At 41.7% G+C, this 22,258-nt stretch overlaps 1 protein-coding gene across 1 annotated transcript in view; it reads right to left on the minus strand.

Moving 5' to 3' along the window:
• Positions 1 to 12,891: 12,891 nt before the first annotated feature.
• Positions 12,892 to 22,258, minus strand: part of LOC125487247 — a 106,470-nt gene continuing 97,103 nt past the window's right edge. Inside the window, exon 8 of the mRNA XM_048617932.1 lies at positions 12,892 to 12,909. The gene's annotated coding sequence lies outside the window, so the exon portion shown is untranslated. The remainder of the gene's footprint in view (positions 12,910 to 22,258) is intronic.

Below are 22,258 nucleotides of genomic sequence, written 5' to 3' on the forward strand. Positions count from 1 at the left end.
AAACAATCAGTAGGCTATTGAAACAAAACCAGAAATTGCTGGAAAAACTCAGCAGGTCTGGCAGCATCTGCTGAAATAAATCAGAGTTAACGTTTCAGGTTGAGTGACCCTTCTTTAGAAATTAGTAGGCCATTGAGCTTGTAAGGAAGCAATTAACAGCAATTTTACATCACCCACCACTTCTCTGTAGTCACACGAGAAAAACATTAGGAGCAATTTACACCAGGAAAAAGGAGGTGGCACAAGAACTGATACAAAGGCCTGCAAATGAGACTGTGGATAATTGCAGCAGGACCCTGCTGAATGTGGTTATTTGATTGTTCAGCTGTTCTTAGACTATATTCAGTTTTTATAGACTGACACTACAAGATAGAAGAGAGTGAGAGGAAAGGAAACCTGGTGTCTGGATTGTCCTGGAGAAAGAGCAACCGGAACTCGCTCTCCTCCTTGAAAATGAGCACTCTGGAAGAAGGTCCTCAATGAGAAAGAAATGAGGAGAAGGAGACAAAAAAAGATAGCTGTCCAGGGATAAGTGTGTTCTGAGGTCCAGTTTAGTGAGGGCCCTATTGTTGCACAGTGGTCAGAACAAGACAGACAACTGCAACAGCCAGTCCATTGTAGGAGAAACACTACTCTATTCAGTCTATTGGCAAAGGATGAATTACCTTTGGTTTTCAGAGCACCATTATCTTTGCACACAATGTCTCTCCAGGGAGACAGTGACCATCTTTTGATGAATTGCTGGCTGAGAAGAGCAGTTCAACTTGCAATGGTAGCCACTCTATGCCTGCCGTTCTCCAAATGTCTGGCCTTGAACTTCTTTGCATCAAGGTCATTCCAGGCATAAGCCTCAAGAGGCTCATCTTGAGCTTTGGCTTACTATCACATTAAGGGTAGTCGCAGATGCAATGGTTAGGCATGCAAATTACTTCATCTCATTCACCTCTGATGACATTAATATCAGTCAAGCTGAAAGAGCCAGGGGTTTCATATGTATTGCTAGATACCCCAACAGTCAAAGTTTGATATATTACACTCACATGGCTATCAAGGCTCCATCTAACTAGCAAGAGGCATTTGTCAATCAGAAAATATTTCCTTCCAACAATGTTTAACTTATGTGTGACTGTCACCAAAGTACTACGTAGGTGTGTGCCAACTATCTGGGGTGTAGTCATAACTCTTAAATCTTTAGGCATCCCCAGATATTCTATCCATCAAAGCCATTGAAGGACTAGCTTCTTGGAGACAAGGAGTACCTACTGAATATATTGCCTCATGACACTGATGAGAAATCTATCTCCTGAGCCTAAGGTGCATTACAATGTGAACCACACATCTACCAAGTCCATCTTTGAGCTGACCACTGTTTGGCTCGTTCAAATAAGATATTGATACTTGGACAATGGAGGCAGCTGTCTTCAATATTATCTGGCTCATGTATCACTAATCATTGTGGTGCAGAGGTAGAGACCTTGGGCTGGGAGGCCCAGGTTTAAGTCTACCTGCTCCAGAGGTGTGTTAATAGTACCTCTGAACAGGTTGATTAGGAAAATAGGATCAATTAATTTTTTTTTATCACTAATCATAGTCTGCTACATCTTCTATAACCTGGTGAGCCAGAGAGCGGGCAGGCCATGGCAGAGGATGACGTAGTGGAACAAATTTAATCATCTGATAATGTCTCAGTACAAGGACAAGGAGGAGGCAACAGTGGAATATTCTATACAACAGGCTTTGGAAAGCAGAGATATATGGAAGTCTCTTAGAATGTGACTTTTACTTAGGTATTTGGAATTCATCAAACAAAAACATTTTTGCCACACTCACCTCATTTTTGTCAATAGTGGGACATAATCTAAGATGGGTCCACATGAGGAAAACCTCACTTGATAGATGTTGAGCATTCCAAATTCAAGCCAAGACACCACAAGTGAAATGAATGAAGCCAGAACAGCAAGTCCATTGTAGGACTCCCCATATGGGGGAGGTGATGCCTTAGTGATATTATAGTTGGACTGTTAACCAAGAGACCCACATAATGTTCTGGAGACCTGGGTTCAAATCTCACCATGGCAGATGATGGAATTTGAATTCAATATAAATCTGGAATTAAAAGTCTAATGATGACCATGACTCCATTGCTGATTGTCAGGAAAAACTCATCTGGTTCCTTAATGTCCTTTAGGGAAGGAAACTGCCATCTTTACCTGGTCTCTGGCAGCTCATTTCATACATGCACCACCCTCTGCTTGAAAAAGTTGCCCCTCACATCCTTTTTAAATCTTTCCCCTCGCATCTTAAACTTATGCCGTCTAGTTTTGGACTCTCCCCCATCCTAGGAAAAAGAACTTGGCTATTCACCCTATCCACGCTCCTCATGATTTTATAAACATCTATATGGTCACCCCTCAGCCTCAGACACTCCAGGAAAAAAAGGCCACAACCTACTCGGCCTCTCCCTATAGCTCAACCCTCCAATCCAACAAAATCCTTGTGAATCATTTCTGCACCCTCTCAAGTTTATCAACATCCTTCCTATAGAAGGGCAACAAGAATTGAATGCAGTATTCTAAAAGTGGCCTTACTAATGTCCTGTACAGTTTCAACATGATTTCCCAACTCCTATACACAACGTTCTGACTAATGAAGGCAAGCATGCCAAATGCCTTCTTCACCACCCTGTCTACCTGAGACTCCAATTTCAAGGAACTATACACCTGCACCCCTACATCTCTTTGTTTGGCAACACTATCCAGGGGCCCTACCATTAATAGTGTAAGTCCTGTTCTGATTTACCTTACCAAAATGAAACACCTCACATTTATCTAAATTAAACTCCATCTGCCACTCTTTGGACCACTGGCCCATCTGATCAAGGTCCCGTTGTACTCTGAGATAATCTTCTTCACTGTCTACTACATCACCTATTTTGCTGTCATCTGTAAACTTAATAACCATACCTCTTATATTCACATCCAAATCATTTATTTAAATGATGAAAAGCAATGGACACAGCACCAATCCTTGTGGCATACCGCTGGTAGTAGGCACCCAATCTAAAAAGCAACCCTCTATCACTACCCTCTGTCTCCTACCTTCAAGCCAATTTTGTATCCAATTGTCTAGCTCCCCCGGAACCCATGTGATCTAACTTTACTGACTGGTCTGCCAACTGGAACCTTGTTGAACGCTTTGCTCATGTCCAAATATAAAATGTCTATTGCTCTGGTCTTCAACAATTTTCATTGTCACCTTTTCCAAAAATGCAATCAAGTTAGTGAGACACAATTTCCAATGCACAAAACCAAATTGACTATCCCTAATCAGTCCTTGTCTTTCCAAATACATGTAAATCCTGTCCCTCAGAATCCCCTCCAACAACACGGTGGCTCAGTGGTTAGCACTGCTACCTCACATCACCAAGGACCTGGGTTCAATTCCACCCTTGGGCAACTGTCTGTGTGGAGTTTGCACATTCTCCCCGTGTCTGCATGAGTTTCCTCTGGGTGCTCCAGTTTCCTCCCACAGTCCAAAGATGTGCAGGGTAGGTGGATTGGCCATCCTAAATTGCCCTTAGTGTTCAGGAATGTGTAGTTTAGGTGGGTTATAAGGGGATGGATCTGGGTGGGATGCTCCAAGGATTGGTGTGGACTTGTTGGGCCGAAGGGCCTGTTTCCACACTGTTAAGATTCTAACTTATCCACCACTGGCATAAGGCTCACCTATCTATAGTTCACTAGCTTTTCTTTACAGCCTTTATTAAATAATGGCACCACATTAGCCAACCTCCTTCGAGCACCTCACCCATGGCTGCCATTGATGACCCAGCAATGTCTTCCCTAGCTTCCTGTAAAGGTTTGGGAAATACCTTTATGCGTAGTAAGACCTCCAGCACCTCCTCTTCTGTAAGATGAACTCTCTTTAAGACATCACTATTTATTTCTCCAAGGTCCCTAGCTTCCAAGTTCTTCTCCACAGTAAATACTAATGGCAGATTTCCTAGCCTGAAGTTAGTGAACCAGGTGAGTTTTTTAACAATCAGCAACAATTTCATGGTCATAGTTAGATTCTTCATTATAGATTTATTTCTCATGGAATTCAAATTCCACGATCTGCCATGGCAGGATTCGGGCCTAGGTCTCAAGAACGTTGGCTGAGTTTTTGGACTAATAGTCTAGCGATAATACCAAGCAGCCATCACCTCCTTAACTTAATCCCTTTCCCATTGCATGTTCCACATTGCATTCCCAAATGGACACAGAGACCTTCTTACCAGCATTGATCGGCTAGCCTTGCCATTGAGCAGCCACTAATTGACCAGCCAATACTTGGCTCACTGTGCAGAAACGAGAGTGGAAGTAAGCACATTTCCCATTCTGCCCTCTTGACCCTGTCAAAAAACTAAAATCCAGCCTATGATACAACAACTGAAAGTTTTCATTGCACCACAAACAGAAGATACTCAAGATCTCAACTGAAAGCTCAGACTGATGCCACTCAAGGTCAGCCATCGTGGCTGCACATAAATATTTGTGTTCAAAATGACTTGCTGGGTTTAAAAGCAATCCAGTGTTGTGTCTTCCAACAATTACTAAGATTGTCAAATTGTCAGCCTAGTGAATATCAATAAGGCCACGAAATATGTATCTCCGTGGTGGTTAACTGTAGTGCAAGTGGTCATTTCTTAGCACTTGTGTGGCACTAGTATTACTTCACTGATGTCTCTTTTAAGACCTAACTGAACAGAATTCTAAAAGGTTAGTTGATTTTCTGATTATGATATCATTAGCTTCCAAGAAACGCCCATGTGATCCAAGGTTGCCATGGGGATGAAAAGCAAAGAAGCAAAAGGTAAACTGAAAACTAATTGTAGTGGTGGGTTCCAGCCTGTCTGTTGGATGATAGTTCAGGACACTAGGAATGTGTATATGATGGGAAGCAAGCAAGCCTCTCCAGAAATGGATTGGTTTTCTGTTGTGAACTTAGAATAGATCCTTCCACTGAGGCAGATCTCTGAGAATAGAACAAAGTCTTTGTTTCTTTGGGTTATACAGCTGGAAAGTTCAGTGCACTGAAGACAGGACGAACAATGTATTATATACTGGATAAGATCCGCAGTTGCTATTTCAGAACGGCCAGAGCCCACCAGACTGTCCAGTACTGCCTTGACTTCAACTCTGAAATTCAAGTCTTTGCTCCATGTTTGGATCGAGAGGGGAGGCGCTGAATCATCCCATCCCTGCCTCCTTGACCTGACACAACCTGTCCACCTTCACTCCCACCCATCTGCTCCTCCCACCTCACTGATCAATCCCCACCACTGCCTACCTGCTCTCACCTATCGCCATCCCACCTACCTTCCCCAGCCCCATTCCTCCTCTCTCTATTTATTTCAGTGCTCCCTTCCCCCTCCCCATTTCTGAAGAAGGGTCCTGACCTGAAACGTCAACTTGCCTGCTCCTCTGATGCTGCCTGGTCTGCTGTGCTCCTCGAGCTCCACACTGTGTTATCTCTGTCTCCAGCATCAGCAGTTCTTACTTTCTCTGGGCTAAATCTTATGATGTTTTTGGCCAAGTCCAAGTTGCATTGTTATAAGGTTTCTCACTGCATACCCAGCCAGTTTTTTTTTGCCTTACCTTACCGAACCCAGCTCATTAATTCTCTACTATACACACAACACACCATTCAATAGATATCTGAAAAAGCGCCAGCATCCCTTATGCATGTGTCATTAGGTGCACCTACAAAACAATGGCACTCCATAGCCACCTTGCTTGGTGACAGAATCTGAATATGACAGAAAAGGGGATGTTGGCACTACAATTCTCTGACAGAGACCTGGTGTGAAGAACAGACATCATCTTCCATAGGATTGTCAGAAGAGGCCACACCATCAGACCCTGCGAGCCTGGTCTGAGCTTGCTACCCAGGTCAGTGCCTACTCCAGAATGAGGAAGAATGGCCAGCAGTGCAGAAAGGTATCAATAATCTTCTCCATTCAGCAGGCATAAGTGGTGTATTCTTCACTCTGCCACCTTACAATCAGTCTCTCTATTACTGCCCATAGCTCACACTAAAGCTCATGCCTCACTACTTTTACTCTTGACTGCAACATCTTCCCTCACCCACTCTCACCCCTCAAACTCTGACACCACAAACCCTGCACTTGCTCTGTGTTATCTCCTCAGTCCTTTGCTAAATTTTACCACCTCTCCCACACATACCGCAGCATTAACAAAAATGCCACCCACTGTCATCTCATCTTCCAACACTTTTCTCATTTCAGCTAAAGACAGCTCATAACAGGACACAGACAGCCCAAACAGATGAGGTGGGAATGGAGGTGGAAGAATGCCCAATCTCCCTGTTGTCATCCGCTGAGGTGAGAATCCTGGCCCTCACAGACGACGACCAATTATGTTCCTACGAGTATGCCAAGAGATCTATGTCCTGCCAAATAAGTAAGTACTGGGAAGGAGTCAGTTCCATATTTAGCCAGGAGTTAGAGTATCTTTTAATCCCTTTAACCATTCCTCCATAGCCATCCAGAAGCATCCATCTATTAACCTTACTAGCCAATATTCCTTGTTTGTTGTGGTCACCCAAATACACTTAAAGATTCTGCACATTCAAATAAATTAGTTGTGCGAAATTGACACATTTTGGGGGGATTACTGCCCACAAGCAAAAGATTTTTAGTCCCCTTGGAGGGCAACTCAAAATTAGATATTGGAACATTAGCAGAAACAGAATTGTGTTCCACCATGAGCTGTAAACCTCATGGCCTGGGAGACATATGTCTCCCATTCTACCATTGCCATCAAGCCAAAGAAACAGGCTTGGTTCATTGAGGAATGCAAGAAAGCAGAAGACTCAGCTAAAAACATGGGTCCACCACATGCTGCTACAACACAAAACCGCATGCTTGCATTAATGAACTAACTGCTTTCAAAGCAACAAATCAGATCATAGCTCCATAGTTTTGCCACAACCACAATAATGAATGATGGTAGACAGATAACAGGAAGAGGAAACTTCAAGAACATCTCCATCCTCAATAACTGAGGAGACCAACACGTGTATAAAATACAAGGCTGAAGTGTTTGTAACCATCTGCAGCCAGAGGTTTTCTGAAGTCCGCAGCATCATACATGCTAGTCTTAAGTTTAATTCACTCCATGCCATACCAAAAAACAGTGGGGGCAGTGAATAGTATTGATTGCAACAGTGATTAAAGCAATGAAGGCTACGAACCTGGCAATATCTCATCTGTGGGGTCACAATCCCTTGGTAATTATTTGCGAGCCTTCTAAAGCTAAAGAGACAGCTTGGAATTATAAATCTATTAAACTCATAATGTGGCAAGCCTTTCAATTTGATTGCTAGGTAAGAGGAGTAAACCTTGACCTTCTCTTGGGGAATAAGGCAGGGCAAGTAACTGAGGTGTTAGTGGGAGAGCACTTAGGACCAGTGATCATAATTCTATTAGTCTTAAAATAGTTATGGAGAAGGAAAGGACTTGTATAACAGTTGAGGTTCTTAATTGGAGTAAGGCAAATATTGATGGTATGAGACAGAAACTTTCAAGAGTTGATTGAAGTTGACTGTTCGCAGGTAAAGGGACAACTGGTGAGTGGGAAACTTTCAAAAATGAAATAATGAGGGTTCAGTGGCATTGTGTTCCTGTTAGAGTGGAGGGTAAGGCTGGTAAGAGTAGGGAACATGAATAAATAAAGATATTGAGGCTCTGGTCAAGAAGAAGAAGGAGTTATATATTAGGTATAGATAACTGAGATCAAATGAAACCCTTGAGGCTACAACGGGTGTAAGGGCATTCTTAAGAGGGGAGTCTGGAGGGATATGAGATAGATATAAGGTTAGGGATAATCCACAAAGATTCTTCAAGTACATTAAGAACAAAAGAGCAACTAGGGAGAAAATAAGCCCCCTTAAAGATCAACGAGGTTGTCTATGTGTGGAACCACAGGAGGTGGGAGAGATATTAAACAAATATTTTAGTTTGGTTTTTATTGTGGGGACAGAAATGGAGGCTAGGGAACTCAGGGAAATATTGATGTCTTGAAAACAGTCCATATTATAGAAGAGGAATTGCTGGAGGTCTTAAAAATCATAAAAGTGTATAAAATCACCAGGACATTGTGGGAAGTTAGAGAAGGAATTGTGGGGCCCCTAGCAGAGATATTTGTATCATCAACAGCCAAAGGTGAGGTGCCAGAGGACTGGAGGGTGGCTAAACTTGTCACTTTATTTAAGAAAGGCTGTAATAAAAAGCCTGGGAGCTATAGACCTGTGAGCCTGACATCAATGGTGGTTAAGTTGTTGGAGGAGATTCTGAGAGATAAGATTTACATGCATTTGGAGAGGCAAGGACTGTGGCTTTGTGCTTGGGAAATCATGTCTCACAAAGTTGATTGAGTTTTTTGAGGACATAAATAAAAAGACTGAAGAGGGCAGTTGACGTTGTCAACATGGTCTTTAGTAAAGTCTTTGACAAGATTCCACATGGTAGAATAATTAGTAAAGATAGGTCACATGGGATACAGGGAAAGCTTGCTAATTGGATACAAAATTGACTTGATGATTGGAGGCAGAGGATGAAGGTGGAGGGTTATTTATCGGACTGAAGGCCTGTGACCGGTGGTGTTCCGCTGGGATCAGTGCTGGATCCATTTTTGTTTGTCATTTATATAAACTATCTGAACAAGAATTTAGGAGGCATGGTTTGTAAGTTAGCAGATGACACCAAAATTGGTGGTATAGTCGACAGTGAAGAAGGCTATCTAAGATTACAAAGGGATCTTGATCAATTGGGCCAATGGGCTGAGGAGTTGCAGATAGAGTTTAATTTGGATAAATGCAAGGTATAGCATTTTGGTAAAACAAGTCAAGGCAGGACTTATACAGTTGTCAATGACAGAGACCTAGGAATTCAGGTATACAGTTCTTTGAAAGTTGCATCACAGGGAGATAGGGTGGTTAAGAAGGTGTTTAGCACACTTGCCTCATTGCTCAGATCTTTGAGTACAGGAGTTGGGATGTCACGTGAGGGTTGTACAAGACACTGAGGAGGCCACTTTTGGAGTACCGTGTACAGTTCTGATCGCCCTGCTTTGAGAAGGATATTATTAAATTACATTAGAGAGGGGTCACAAAAGATTTACCAGAATGTTGCCAGGACTGGAGGTTTGAGGTACAAGGATCGACTGGATAGGCTGGGACTTTTTCACAGGAGCGTACGAGGTTCAGGAGTGACCTTATAGAGATTTATAAAATCATGAAAGGCATAGATAAGGTAAAAAGTGAAGGTCTTTTTCCTAGGGTGAGGGAATTCAAAATTAGGGGCCAGAAAAGAAAACATTAAAAGAGACTCAAGGGGCAACTTTTTCACACAGAGGGTGCTTCATATGTGGAATGAACTGTCAGAGGAAGTGGTAGATTCAGGTACAGTTACAACATTTTAAATACATTTGGGTAGGTGCATGAATAGGAAGGGCTTATAGGGTTATGGACCGAACGCAGGCAAGTAGAACTAGTTCAGTTTGGGAAACTTGGTCGCCATGGACAAGTTGGACCAAAGGGTCTGTTTTCATGCTATATGACTTTATAACACTATAACACAACAGCTCCCAAACATAATATAGGTAGAAACATACGCTGGTTTGTAGAGATGATTTGTTAACAGAACTACCTGTACTGTTCACTGGCTACTTTAGCAGGAAGTGTGAAATTATTCTATTATTTGCATTTCTTAAAGCAAGTTGGCATAATGTGTGCCTGTAGCATTAGCTGGGAGTCATTTAATGACTGGGAGTCATTTAATTCACCTAGGAAAATGTGAAGGATGGTGAATCATAGAAGAACTGAACACCATGATGTTGGACATTATACTGGAGACCTTGGTGGAGCAAATAGAAAGAAAGACAGATGTTCTGAACTGTGGTCTTCATTGTCAGGGCAAAACTTAGATGAAATGCTGGAAGAAGGTTCATGGTTAATGACTGCACTATCAAATATCATATTCTACCACTTAAATTGCTAGCTCACACACTGCTCAATTCACCATACTTCTATCACCTAACTATCAGCAATCTCTATCAGAAAGTACAATTGGCATTCATATGCATCACAGCATTATTGAAAGCACCTCCAGAACTTTTAGAGAATTTATTGTTGCTGGCGTAGAATCATATTCATAGATGGTAAGAATGTAGATGGTGACCAGTTTGGAAACAGATCAGTGAGGGGAGAGACACGTGTGGTGATTTTTACACTGCTCAGTGCTGATTGTGCCATTGATGCAGAATTCGGTGGATTGCCAACTCCAATCCCTGCTTTTGAAGTGATAATGCATCTTTCATCCAAATAGAAGGTATCCTTGGAATATCAGCCAATAGCAGTGAGAAATCCATTGTAAGGAGAGATATCCAGAGGCAGAACAGAAAGGTGTTCTGTGAACTGGAAATTGGTCACAGCCATCATTTAAAGGCAACCCCAGGATGGGACTATGGTACCTGCAGCACAGTTCAGTTAGTTTATATTTATGTGGCACAAAAGTTACCTGCCACTTAACTGGCACAGCCTGAATACTGCCCATGTCTTACTGCATTTGGACATGGATTACTTAACATTTGAACAGTTGTGAATGGGGTTGAACACTGCACAATCATTAGCGAACATCCTCATTTCCAGCTTTATGGTTGAAGGACAATATTGATGAAGCAGCTGAAAATGATTGAGCCTGGGACACTGCCTTGAAGAAATCCTGCAGTGATGTCCTGGGACTGATGTGATTTACCTCCAGCAACAACAGCAATCTTCTTTTGTACTATGCATTGGTCCAAACAGTTGAGAGTCTTCCCCTAATTCATATTGGAATCAACCTGTTTAGAGAAGTTATTATACACCTCTGGGGCAGGTAGGACTTGCACCTGCACCTCCTGACTCAGAGCTAGGGACATTATTGCTCTCCAACTTGTGTGATGTGATATTTTGATTTAATTGGACTAGATTGTGCAAAAGGAGTTTATGTTCATGAGTTGCCCCTCTGTACAATTTTTTTTTATTGACTCCACATAGCCATTCGCAAACACATGGCTGGTAGGGACAAATTGCTGACTGAATTTTCTCCTAATTAACGCTTCCCTTGTGATCACACACCAACTGTACATCAAGGGAATTTTATCCCTTCTTGTTTATAAATGTCCTGGCTAGAAGATACTATAATGGACACATAAGCACAGGCTCATATGCCCTGCACCCTTGCAAAATCAGCAATATTATTGAAGCCTCTGGCTCTTTCTGTCTGATTGGCACGGTGATCAGTATATAAAATAAATCCATGCACACACTTGAACAGGGCATCAGTCACTACCTTGAAGCAGTGATGGGTAGCTGAGTGCGAAATTCCACACAAGTCCCAAGATAAGACCTGCTAGGACCCCAGAGCAAAAACCTTGAAGGGATTCTATGTTTCTGTTCTCTGTTACCTGGTGTCCATCTACACAATTGGATGCAATGTCAACAGCCAGCATATCACAGATTGTCATGATGGCTCCCTTGACAGCCAGAGTCTTTGGAGATTCCAGCATTCTGTCTTCTGTAGATCTACCTTGTCTAATTAGACACTATTAGCAGAATGATACAACCTTCTCCTCCATTGGTCTCCCAGGTGCTGCCTCTCCTCCACAGGCTCTTCCTCTGTATCAGGTTGCTCACCTTGCTGACCTTTATGACTCATCATCGGCTGCTTTCCTCCTTTCCCTCCTCACTGAAGGAGGAGGCTCTCACTGACTGAGGAAATCCCACTTCCTAACAGTGATGCTCAGCACAAATCCTGTACGGCAAAATGTAGATTATTGCACCACCTAACTGACCACCTTCTGTCAGAAAGTCCTACATTTTATATGGGTAGACCTACACCATGTAGATTACAACAGTTCAATAAGTCAGCTCACCAGCACCTTCTCAGGAGCAATTAGGGATGGGCAATGAATGCTGGCCTGGCCAGTTATGTAATCAGCATATGGATGAGTACAAAATGTTGAAATTAATCGAAGTCCAAATTATGAGCACTAGCAAGGTCTCCCAATCCTGGTCAAGTCAGCCACAGTCCCTTTTGCAACTTTTATATCCACCTTTGCAACACTTCTTGTTAAAATGTATCAACTCCTTCTGTCCATGTTTCCTGCGTACCTACTGCATTATGGCATAGGCAACATAAATTTAGGGCCAATAGCCTTATTAAAAACCTTAACTGCTATTTTTTTTAAATGGCTAGCAGGCTGCTGATTTCAGCACCTGCTCGATTTCCATGTTTTGGCATACCAGCATGTTGATACAAGGCTGATCACCCAACATAACGGCACAGGCACTACAAGGTGATCCCCAAGCAATAATGCACCTGATAAAACAGGAGAGTGGCAGATAAACTACAAATGGTAAGGGGAAATAGTACTGAGATTATAAGTTATAAGCATGGAGAGATGGAAAGTTCTGGTTCGCAAATATGACTGAATGGAAATCAATTGTCCTTATCTTGAACTTCCACGAAATTGACATAATAATTAAAGAAACGTCTTCTGTCTTTAAATTTTAGTATTATCTCATAAGTACCACTGTCTGAAGCTTCTAAATTCAACAATTCAGGAGATGAATTCTGTTTATTGTAACTCACTCAATTTAAATAAAAATAATTTGTATCAATCTTTGTTGTTAAAATATTATGATTGACAACAAAAACATCATTTATACAGTCAGTAAACCACCACTCGACCTCTCTTAGGCCCGAAAGTGATCCATCTTTGTATCCCATCAATAATTCAGAGGAAAATCTGGCAGCATGATGGTAATCTGTTGAATATAAGGTTTGTGGAGTCTGCAAATGAACTACAGGGAATATTGGTTATTCTTTGGTGAATTATTGTTAAATATTCAGTCACACAATTGCAATGAACAAAATAATTAAGGCAGAATATTCCAGGTTGAGGGCAGAGGAGACAGTAACATGAATCATGCAAATGAACATAAAAACACTCATCCAGGCAGGTGGGTAGAACTTCGGGTAGGAACCAATTATGCTGGCTGCCACGCTTCATTCCATCACAACAATTCTTGGCATTACATACCAACCTAATTATGGGAGGTCACATAACATACTCACATGAATACAGCTAGAAACACAACACACCCATTGGAATATCAGCGGTCATATAAATTACTCAACCAGGTGGTCATATAATGTACTCACACAAGAATGAGCAATCACATAATGTACTACCCACAAGTGTGACTGGTCATGTTATATACCGTTCTAAAAAACAAAATATCTAACAGAATTTGGGCAGTCATATTAACTATCCCTCACTCAAGTTATCAGAGGTCACACTCATTTCTTTCCCCAGTTCTCCCCTCTCATATTATCTCATGACAGCATAATAAATAGGAGCAGGAGTAAGCCACGCCGCTCTTCAAGTGTTCTCCACCATTCAATAATGATCATAATTGGTCATCTATCCCAATTCTACCTTCTCAAACATTGACCATAACCTTTAGAATTCAAACATATATTGATCTGTCCTTAATATATTTAAGAACAGACGTACAAATTGGGCTCAACTTACTCTCGAGTTTCACATTCACATTCTCCTGTCTTGCATTGCTCTTTCAATCTGCTTCTGCCTTTCTTGTATTCACGCTCCTCTCTCCCACTCCCTGTTTTCTCTCAAGCTGTCTCTCTTTCACATGACCTCACTTTTCTCTCATATTTCCTCATTCTCTCTCATGCTAGAGAGAAGGAATGTAAAGGCATGTAGCTGAAATAAGTATTCTCTTTACAAAGGCAGAAGATTTAAAGAACTAAGTAAGTGATTTGTAGTTGCATATTCACCTTAGAGGATATGGCACAATAGCCAGAGACATGGCTGCAAGATATTTGGGAATGAAGCACACTAGGTTATAAGGACTACAAGCACAATGGAGAAAATTGTAAAGGGGAGAAACTTCAGTAATAAAGTACTATGTCAATGATGAGAGAATGTAATGAGAGCTGAGTAGGCAATGAAGACATTTTTGGTACAACAAAGAAATAGAAATAGATTTAAGATTGTAGCTAGGCTTATGTATGGAATCCCCAGTAGCAGCTGTCAAATTGCAAATTTGTAAATGCTGAAATGAGATAAATATGTAAGAAAGTGGTGGAGTGGTTTATTGTGTGATATAAATAGGTCGGGTAAGCAGACTTGTCAGAAAGTTTGGAAATTTCTTGATGCATCCAGCATTGACTACTATGGCGGTAAATCCTGCATCCAACAAGAGGTAGGCCATGTTAGATTTACTAATGAGCCATTAGCTAGATTTAGTTGCTCCCTTAATGTGAACATTTATCAAATACCAATTGGAATAAAATGTGGAATTTGAAAGGGAGGAATGCAGGTCTGCTACTAAGACTCTAGATTTGGGTAGGGTTGACTTCATTGTAATTACACACAGACTGTCCTTAGCAAGCACAGAGATTCTGTTAATGTGAAATGCATTAGAATATCTTTGGCACGGCCTCGAAAATAATGTGATACAGAACAAGTTTATACCTATAGAATCCCTGCAGTGCAGATCAAGGCCATTTGGTCCATTGAGTCTGCACCAATCCTCTGAAGAGTATCCCATCCAGGCCCAAACCCCCATACCTGTAATCCCACATTTACTATTGCTAATCCATCTAGCCTGCACCTCCCTGTATACTCTGGGCAATTTAGCATGGCAAATTCACCTAACTTTCACACCTTTGGATTGTGGGAGGAAATCAGAGCACCCAGCAAAACCCACACAGACGTTGGAAGAAATATGCAAACTCCACACAGTCACCCAGTGCTGGGATCAAATTCAGGTCCTTGGCGCTGTGAGGCAGCAGTGGTGACCACTGAGCCGCCGTGCAAGAACTTAAGGAGGCAAATTAAAACAGCCATGGAAAACTAAAGGATTAAGAGAAAACTTAAAACTTGAAGAACACATTCAGAAACACTACAAAATACAGTACAGATCCTGAAGAATGGGAGATGCCAAGAACAGCAAATGTGACAAAAACAGATAGTAAAGAGCTATAAAAAAGGGAATGTGAAAACGTGTAATGGTGATAACAGTTAATGAAAATAAAGAAATGGCAAACACATTGAGCAATTACTTTGCATCAGTACTTTCAGACGAAGAAGAACATATGAATGTACAATTAATTAGAATCAGGAATAGGCTATTCAGCCCCTTGAGTTTGCTTCACCATTCAATAGGATTGTGGCTCATTTAGTTGTTGTTTCAACTCCACATATCCCCTCTTGTCGAAAACTTTAAACCCTTCATCTCCATCTTAAATGGAAACTCGCCCATTTTTAAAACTCTGCACCCTATTTCCACTCTCTGCCACAAGGGAAAACATTCTTTCAGCGTCTACCCTGTCAAGTCCCCCTCAAGGTCTTATATATTTCAATAAGATCACTTCTTAGACTTTAATTTCCAATGGATACACTACCAGCCTGTCCAACTTTTCTTCATACAATACACCCCTCATCCAGGAATCAGTCAAGTGAACCTTCCTTGAAACTCTTTCAAGGCATTCAAGTATTTTCTTATTCAGGAGACCAAAACTATGCACAATTCTCCAGATATAGTCCTACACCCTATACAACTGTTGCAGAATATGTTTGTTGTATCCTATTTCCAGCTGCAGACCATTGGTGTAGTTAATCTACACTGTCATCAGGAGAGAGAGAGTTCCAGGATTTTGACCCAGAAGGATGGTGACATATGTCTTAAGTCAAGATGATGAGTGGCTTGGAGAGTAACATGCAGGTGGTGATGCCCTTGTCCTTTTGATGGTAATGGTTATGGGGTTTAGAAAATGCCTTGGTGATTTTCTGCAGTGCATTTTATAGATGGTGGACACAGCTGCCATTGAGTATTGGCGGTGTAGGGAGTAAATGTTGGTGTATGTGGTGCCAATCAAGTGGGCTGTTTTATCTTGGACAGTTTCAAACATCAAATGTTGTTGGAATTGCACTCATCCAGGAAAGTGGGGAATATTCCATCACAGTATTGACCTATACCTTGTATAGTTGGACAGACTGTGGGGCATCAGAACGCAAGTTACACACTGAAGGATTCCTCGCCTCTTAACTGTTTTGTAGCCATAGTAATAATGTGGCCAGTCCACTTTACCTTCGATATAGACTGGGGTGAGTAAATGGATGAGAAAATCTAGTGGCAAGGAAGTCATGGTAGGGCACTTGGAAAATCTGAGGGCAGTCAGGCAGAATCAATATGGCTTTATCAAAGTGAAATCATGTGTGATAAACTTATTGGAGTTCTTTGAGAGAACAAAAAAAATGTAGATAATGGGGAACTGATAGATATATGGTACCTAGAATTCCAGAAGGCTTTTGATAAAGTACCACATCAAAGGTTTCTGAGCAAAATAAGAGGTTATAGGTAGAAGGAGACAATATTAACATGAATAGAGGACTGGTTAACTAACAAGAAATGAAGAGTTGGCACAAAAGGGTGAATTTTAGATTAGTAAGATACAATGAGTGAAGTTCCACAAAGATTAGTGCTGGGACCTCAACAATTTACATTCCATATTAATGACATTGATAGGAATGTAAGTAGTCACAAAATTTGCAGATGGCACAAAGGTAGGTGGGAACGCAAGTTGTGAAGGGCTTAAGAGATCTGCAAAGAACTAATAATAGATTACTGAGATAGCAAGAACTGCAGATGCTGGAGTCAGAGATAACAAAGTGTGGAGCTGGAGGCACACAGCAAGCCAGGCAGCATCAGAAGAACAGGAAAGGTAACGTTTTGGTTCGGGACCCTTCTTTAGAAATGGGGAGAGGGAAAGGAGCTCTGAAATAAATAGAGAGGGGTGGGGCTGGGCAAGGTAGGTGGGATGGTGATACATGTGTGCAGGTAGGCAGTGGTCAGGGTTAGTCAGTGAGGTGGGGATGGCGGATAAGTGAGAGAGAAGATGGACAGGTTGTGTCAGGTCACGGAGGCGGGGATGAGAGGGAGGGTTGGTCATGGGATAAGGCTGGGCATGGGGAGATTTAGAAACTGGTAAAATCCACGTTTAGGCCATCAGGCTGTAGGCTCCCAAGGTGGAATAGGAGGTGCTGCTCCTCCAGTTTGCAGGTGGCGTCTAGCCCAATGGCCTAAATGTGGATTTCACCAGTTTCAAAATCTCCCCACCCCTGCCTCATCCCATGACCAACCCTCCCTCTCCTCCTGCCTCCTTAACCTGACACAACCTGTCCACCTTCTCTCCCACCTCACTGACCAATCCCCACCACTGCCTATATGCACTCACCTATCACCATCCCACTTATCTTTGCCATCCCCACCCATCCTCTATTTATTTCTGAGCTCCACTCCCTCTCCCCATTTCTGAAGAAGGGTCCCAACCCGAAACATCAGCTTTCCTGTTCCTCTGATGCTGCCTGGCCTGCTGTGTTCCTCCAGATCCACACTTCGTTATCTCATAATAATAGGTTACGTTAGCTGGCAAAAAAATTAGCTGCTGGAGTATAATTAAGAAAATATGAACCTGTCCACTCTGGCAGAAAGAACAGAAAAGCAGCATTTTATTAAAATAGAGAAAGACAGCAGAAGTCAGATGGATCTGGGAATCTTGGTACGTGAATCACAAAATGTTAGCATTGAGCTATAGAATGTGATTAGGAAGGTAAATACAATGTTGTCGCTTATTGAGAGGGCAATGGGATACAACATTAAGGATGTTTTGCTACAGTTCAATGGTAATCACAGCATGTTGATAGTGGGGGATTCAGCACTGTAATATCATTGAATGTCAAGGGACAATGGTTAGATTCCCTCTTGTTGGAGATGGTCATTACCAGACATTGAGCAGTGCTACTGTTACTTGCCATTTCTAAACCCAAACATGGATATCATCAAGGTCTTTGTGCATTTGGACATGGTCTGCTTCAGTATCTGAGGAGTTGCTTATGGTGGACATTGTGCAATCAGCGAACATTCCCATTTCTGACCCTACAATAATTATGAAGGATCTGAAGACTGCTGGGCCTAGGACACAGGCCAGAGGAACTCCTGCAGAGACATCCTGGAGCCAAGATGACTGACCAACAACCACAGGCATGACTCCAAATAGGGGAACAGTCCCTACTGACTCCAGTTTTGCTTGATGCTACACCCGGTCAAATACAGCCTTGGTGTAACAGCAGTCAATTGTACCTTACCTATGGAATTCAGCTTTTTTGTCGATGTTTGAACAATGACATCAAGCGCTGAATGGCTCTGGGAGAACCAAATTGAGGATGAGTGGTGCTTGATCATAGTTTTGATGACCACTTCTACCACTTTACTGATGATCAAAAGTAGACTGATGGGACAGTAAATGGCTGGTTAGATTTGTCCTGCTTGTGTGTGTACAGGAAACACCTAAGGAGCTTTCTAAATTGTCAGGTAAATGCCAGCATTGTAGCAATACTGGAACAGCTTTTTTTCGGGACACTGCAAGTTCTGGTGCACAATTCTTTGGTATTATTGCCAGAACGTTCACAGGACCTATAGCTTTGCAATAGCCAGTGCCTCCAGCCGTTACTTGATATAACATGGAGTGAACTGAATTGGCTGAAGACTGCTACCTGTGACACGAGAAACCTCAGGACGTGTCTGAGATCATCCACTCTGCACTTGAGGCTGAAGATTATTACAATCCCTTCAGATTTATCTTTTGCACTGATCTGCTGGGCTCTCCCATCATCAGGAACAGGGATATTTGCAGGATATTTCTTCCTCTAGCCACTTGTTTAATTCTCCACCACCATTCAAAACTAGATATGAGCAAACTGCAGAGAATAGATCTAATCCATTGGCTGCAGAATCTCTATACTCTTTGTTACTCACTATTTGTGCTGTTTGGCACTCAGGTAGTTCTGTTTTGTCACCTCACCAGGTTGACAACTCATTTTTAGATATGCTTGGTATTGCTCCTGGCATGCTCTCCTCCATTGTTCATTGAACAAGAGTTGATTCCCCCAGTTTGATAGCAGTGGTGGGGGGTGAGCATGCACAATATTGCAGACTGTGTTGAAGTACACATTTTCAGCAGAGAGCCCACAATATCTCATGGATGGTAGATCTGTTGGAAGTCTAACCTATTTAGCATGGTGGTTGTGCCATACAAAACGATGGAGGGCATCCTCAATACAAAGTTGCAACTTCATCTCCATAAAGACTGCAGTAGTGACTCCTACCGATACTGCCATGGACAAATGCATCTGCAGCAGGCAGTTTGGTGAGGATGAGATCAAGTATATTGTTCCCTCTTCATGGCTCCCTTACCACCTGTCACAGAACCAACCTTGCAGCAATGTCCTTTAGGACCCAACCAGCTCAATCAGTAGAGCTGCTACCCAGGCACTTTTGGTAGTGGACACTGAAATCCCCTGTCCAGAGTATATTCTGTGCCATTGCCACCTTTAGTGCTTTACCCACGTCTGACCTGACACCATGAGACTTCATTGTGTTCAGAGTCAATGTTGAGGACTCCCAGGCAACTCCCTCCCTACTGAAAACTATAGTGCCCACCTGGACAAGCTTGGAATCTAAGGCTATCTTCCTCCTCCACTATTTACCATCCTATCAATTTTTATATCATCCACAAAATTACTGATCAACCCTCCTACTTTCAAATCTAAGTCATTTATATAAATCACAAACAGCAAGGGCCCCAACATTGATCCCTGCAGAATCCCACTGGACACAGGCTTCCATTCACAAAAACACCCCTTGATCATCACCCTCTACTACCTGACAATCAGCGAATTCTGTATTCAATTAGTCAGCACAGGTTTGGAGGGCCGAAGGGCCTGTTCCTGTGCTGTATTGTTCTTGCCAAATTTCCTTGGTTACCATGGGCTCTTATCTTTGCTATCAGTCTACCATACAGGACCTAATCAAAAGCTTTACTGAAGTCCAAGTAGACTATGTCCTCCTAGGCTGAATTCCAAACTGTTCCCCGTTGAGGTTTGTTACATTTGAGAAACCTAAACTTGATAAGAATGTATAGCTGCTGCAATGCATACAATTGCTCCTTAATAGTAATCATTGTCTATCCAGTATCATGCCTTTTAACGAAGTTACCCAGTTTACTAAAGCTGTATCATCCCTCTTCCTTCATTGTTTCCTTTGTTTATATTTAGGACCCAAGTCTCCTATCCCGAAGAAAAATTCTACAATGTCCTACAGACTGTCTCCCAACAAGACTAATCAACCCCTTTTCATTGTACAAAACAAAATGTAAGATAGCGTCTTGCTGAGTTGGTTCCTCAATATCCAAAATCCGTGTTGTACACACTCCAGAAATTCATTTGCCACAATACTATTGCTCATGTGGTTTGTTCTGTCTATATATGGATTAAAATAAACAATGATTAAAAAAACATCCTTGTTGCACGCATTTCCGTTTTATGTCATCCCCTACCTCACCACTCAGTTTGGAGGCCTACAACAACACTCTCTACTGTCTTCTGCCCCTTGTTGCTTCTTAGGTCCACCCAGACTAATTTTACATCTAGATTTCTTGTGCTAATATCCTTTTAGCACTGCAGCACTCCTTTCATCTTTCATTAACAACACCAGCACATCTCCTTTTCCATTTTGCCTGTCCTACTAAAAATTATATACTGTTGGATTTTTAGTTCCTAGTTTTTGTCATCCTGAAGCCAATGTTTCAACAATCACAATTGTTTCAACGTGGCAACAGACAGTCGAATCAAATCAGTCTCTCTATCCCTGCATTCACAACACAAATGAGGAATGTAATAACCTTCAAAACAGTCCCAATGGTTCCTAACCAATCATCTTGGATAATCAACAGACACCAAGTTTATAACTTAAATAAAAAGTTGACTTTATTAACTTTAGCAGAGCAAAGTTAAAGAAGCTAATCTAATTAAAGCCTATAATTTAAATCAAATCAACTTTGATTCTAACCCCACTCTCTCGGACAGACAGAATTAAAGAAAAATAAAAGGAGATGTAACTGGCCAGTTCACTTAGACTCCATAATCTGCAATATCACAGGCACCTAGGATTCTATCTTGTTTAAGTTCTGAAGGCACTGGTCGATGCAAATAGCTTCTAGTAGGCTTTGAGGAACATTCATTTATAACCAAGATTCTGTTCTCCAAACTTTCAATAAGTTTATAATGGGAGGATAACCAGGGAACCATCAGATCTCCCTTCTATAACTTCGGCATCCACAATGCTTTTGACAAAACATAGTTCAAAATGCAGTTCCAATTTTGGTTTTCTTTCTTTTCCTTAAAAGAAAATTCTCTTTGTTAGACTGGTTAGCCCCTGTTAACATTCAAATATCTGGATTTAGCTTAACCATGGTGCATTACCAGGATGGGCCTCAAATAAATATTAGGTTGCATGTTCTCTTTTTGTAAAGAAACAAGCAGCTGCTCACAGTCCGGAGGTCATCTTCAGTTCTCAGTTCATAGCTCCAAACAAAAAATGATAAAAATAAAGATAATAAAAGGTCTCAATACAATCATTTCATACCCACGCACAACTATTTACACTATTATTTTGTCCACCTTATAGTGAATTCTCCCTGCATTCTGATATAGTATCTTTAGACTGGTAATACCTACATTTTTATGGTTTCTTTGTACACTAGCCTTATTTGCTGAAAATGCTTGTTTCCTCTGCCTTCTACTTCAATTTCTACATTTCTATCTTTTGTTTCCCTCATTCCTGTCTCTCCACTCAGATGACTGTTCCATTGCTCCTCTAGTTCAAATGCTCCCCCACTATACCAGCAAATGTTCCTACGGGGATATTGGTAGGTACAACATGTTCACCTCATGGACCATAAGACATAGAAACATGACTAGGTCGTTTGGTCCCTCAAGCTTGGCCTGCCATTCAACACCATCATGGCTGATCCAAAATCCCTCAAGTCGACTTTTCTGTTTTGTCTCTGAAACCCTTAATTCTCCTTCTGATCAAGAATCTATCTCAGCCTTAAATATACTTGAGGACTCTGCCCTCAGAGGCAAGGGGTTTCAAAGACTTATAACCTTTCCAAGAAATTTCTCTTTCAGTCTTAAATTGGCACCCTTTTACTCTGAAATTATTCCCACTGGTCTGAGACCCTCCCATGAAGGGAAACATCCTCTCAGTATTTACGCTGTTG

Source organism: Rhincodon typus, chromosome 2 (genome assembly GCF_021869965.1).
Source record: "Rhincodon typus isolate 14 chromosome 2, sRhiTyp1.1, whole genome shotgun sequence".
Taxonomy (NCBI): Eukaryota; Metazoa; Chordata; class Chondrichthyes; order Orectolobiformes; family Rhincodontidae; genus Rhincodon; species Rhincodon typus.